Here is a 3,317-nt window from a genome sequence, read left to right as displayed (position 1 = left end):
TAAACAGCAATGTGTATAAGCTGAATAAATCCTTTCCTTCCAAACTTGCTTCTTGGTCATGATGTTTTTGCAGGAATAAAAATGCTGACTAAGACAACTTGGTACCAGAAGTTTGGTATTGCCGTGACAACCTGACCATGTTTTGGGAAGGACTATGAAAGAACATTGGAACTTTGGGCTAGAAGAGCCAGTGGGTGTTCAGAGATCTGTGGGATGTTTTGTAGGAGTTTGGAAGATAATGTTGAGAACTGTGCAAATGGTGGAGGCCTGGCTTGTGAAATTTCAGAGTGAAGATTAAAGACTCTTAGCAGGGCTGTTGCAGTTTTGATTGTGAAGATTCTGTGGTTTTGGTTATTTGGGGTTGAAGAACCAGCTGTGATTAACAAGATACCAGAACTACTAAAGCAAAATCTTTGCATTACTGTGACTATTGATGCTGGTTAGCTGGAGCTAAGAAATTAGTGGTGATTAAGAAGACAACAGCATCATTGAGGTGAAATATTCTGGGATGTGTTTTCTGAGAGCACAAAGAAGTTGTATTCCAGAGATAGCCACAGTTGTACTTCATGCTGCAGCTGGCCTTGGTCAAGTGTAAGAATCACCAAAGTGGTACTAGATTTGAATGCATGAAGGAGTCATGAAGAAAAGCTGAGTCTCAGCTCTGTGAGAGGGCATGGAAGGCCATTGGTGAAGGTGTGGCTTCAGTTGCAATTGATGGCCCAAGACTGAAGGGGTAATGCAAAGGTGTTGAGGCTTGTCAAAGAGAGTAGAACCAGCCCAGGAGAAAGAAGTTTCTTGCAGTCAACATAGATGAAAAGGGAGCTGAAGATCTGAAGACCACTTTGACATCAGACATGGAGATGCAGAGTTTGTAGTTTGGACAGCTGGTTTCCAGTCTTGCCTTGGGGATTACAGTTAAGTGATTAGATGAATGTTAGAAGAGCCTTTGAACTTTGGACTTTTAACATTATTGTAAATCCAATAGATTATGGGAACTTTTGAAGTTGGACTAAATGTGTTTTGTAATTTGCTATGTTTAAGTATGGTCACCATAGACTCATGTTTGTAAAAGCCTATAGGGGCAGGGAGTGGAGTGTTAAGGTATAAAGGTATATGCTCTTTCCAGGGAGTGGCACTATTAGATGGTGTGGCCCTGTTGGAGTGGGTATGGGTTTATTGGAGTAGGTGTGTCACTGTGGAGGTGGGATTTGGGACCCTCATCCTAGCTGCCTGGAAGTCAGTATTCTGCTAGCAGCCTTCAGATAAAGATGTAGAACTCTCAGCTCTGCCTGTACCATGCCTGCCTGGATGCTGCTATGTTCCCACCTTGATGATAATGGACTGAACCTCTGAACCTGTAAGCCAGACCCAATTAAATGTTGTTTTTGTAAGAGTTGCCTTGGTCATGTTGTCTCTTTACATCAGTAAAACCCTAGCTAAGCAGCATCCCTTGATTCTATTTTATTTAAGTAACTGTAAGATGTAGTAAGAGTCTTTTAATATCTGAAAACTGTAGGATAATTTATGTCACATACACAGACTCCTTGAGGATACTGAAGAATGTCAAAACACACAGCCCTCAGCTCTCATAGTCCCACTACCACGTTCTCCTTTTGAAAATGTACATTATTTTAGCACTTATCATAGATAATCTGCCCTGTTGTAATTTTAAAGTAATTCATAATGGCAGATCATTGTAAGCCGTGATAAACTATAAGACAGATTTTCTATATCTAATTATTAGTTTGAGTTCATGGCACATATAACTCTTACCTTTAGAGGGGGTAAAATGTCATGAAAGTTGTTAGCACAGAATATTTTAGTAGCAAAAGCATTTGAATATTCCTAATACAAAGAGCCTATATTAATATGCTATCAGACACTATTGATGAACAACCAATCATAGAAAGAATAGTCAGTTATAGATCATCAATTACTTAAAATAGTTTTCTTAGAATGAAAAAAAATACATTTTAAAAAGGATCAAAATTAAGTTTGTATAGACTATATTGAGATCATTGGTACTGAATTTGTGCTGTAGTTTCCACACTAATATTCATACTGACATTCAAAGTGCATGCTATTTTCTTAACTAGAGTCTACTAATAAAAAATAAATAGTCTTTGCATTCTTAAAATAAAAGTATGATGATAAATCTACAACAGTGAGTAATAGATCAAGACCCAGTTTTAAGTGGTTTTAAATGTGATCTTGCCCCATAAATCTCTAGGAGATAAATTAAATTGTCTTATTCTGCTGATAAATTTAAATCACAAAGATGTTTTGCTAAAGTCCAGTCTCTTTTTTACGTATCTTTCTCAAAGCCAATGAGTGGCAGAGCCAAGATTCAACACAGTACAGTCCGACTATGTGTCTTGCTCTTTAACTCTGTATTATTATTTTTTATTTTAGCATTAACTAAGCATATAAGACCTATTTTATTTTTAACTCTGAGTATATGTGTAGGCCTGTGTTAGGTATGTGAACATGTGAGTGGTGGGTGTCAGATCTCTTAGAGGTGCATTAAAGTTTGTAAGCTTCCTTCATACCTGCTGGATACTGAACTTTGTGTCTTTGCAAGAGCAAGAAACTAGTTGTTATCACCATATCTTTTCTCCAGTTCTAATTAGGCAAGTTTTATTTTGGAGGAAAGTATTTTAGAAGGGTTCTTGATGAAGCTACTCTGGCCTTATGAATTAAAAAAAATTTTAAGGTGAGAGCGCAAACACAGTCCCACACCACCACATATTATGCAGTCCAGTTTCCTGCATTTGGGGAAATCTCAGAGGTTAGCACATCCAGAATGCAATAGATAGGCCTTGCCCTGGGAAAACGACTTTTATGATCATGATATCTCCCCTGCTAGGTAAGTATATGAAGTGAATCTTAATAGCACAATTATTTCACAGGTGAATTAAATTAATAAATTCTACAATAACAAAATAATAGTTGGCCTAGTATCAAAAGCACTGCCATGTCAAACTCATGAATGTGTTTCTTTTTTTATGATAACAAGTCTAATCTTTTCATTAATGAATTGAATCAATTAGATCTTTAATTTCTCATTTAAGAGGCTGAAATCTCTGTCAAAGCATGGTTTAAGAATAAGACACTTACATGCATATTTACAGCAAACTTAGATGTAGATGTCATATGACACACTGGATTACAGTGACACCAGAAGGTAGAGATTAGCATTATATATAAACTTGTCATTCAGTACCGACCGGATATAAGCTGATTCTTTGCCAACTGTCTTAGTTTCTTCTTCTGTTGCTCTGAAAAAAAAATCTAGAAAAACACACTGAAGGGACAAA

The 3,317-nt window shown here is 36.9% G+C and overlaps 1 non-coding gene across 1 annotated transcript; it reads right to left on the bottom strand.

The window, feature by feature from the left end:
* Positions 1–2,710: 2,710 nt before the first annotated feature.
* LOC117722101 (U1 spliceosomal RNA) lies at positions 2,711–2,874 on the bottom strand. The gene has a single exon (XR_004608500.2). It is a non-coding gene; the product is annotated as a U1 spliceosomal RNA (small nuclear RNA).
* Between the last annotated feature and the right edge of the window lie 443 nt (positions 2,875–3,317).

Source organism: Arvicanthis niloticus, chromosome 16, assembly GCF_011762505.2.
Source record: "Arvicanthis niloticus isolate mArvNil1 chromosome 16, mArvNil1.pat.X, whole genome shotgun sequence".
Classification (NCBI taxonomy): domain Eukaryota; kingdom Metazoa; phylum Chordata; class Mammalia; order Rodentia; family Muridae; genus Arvicanthis; species Arvicanthis niloticus.
This window is presented reverse-complemented; position numbering and strand designations above follow the sequence as displayed.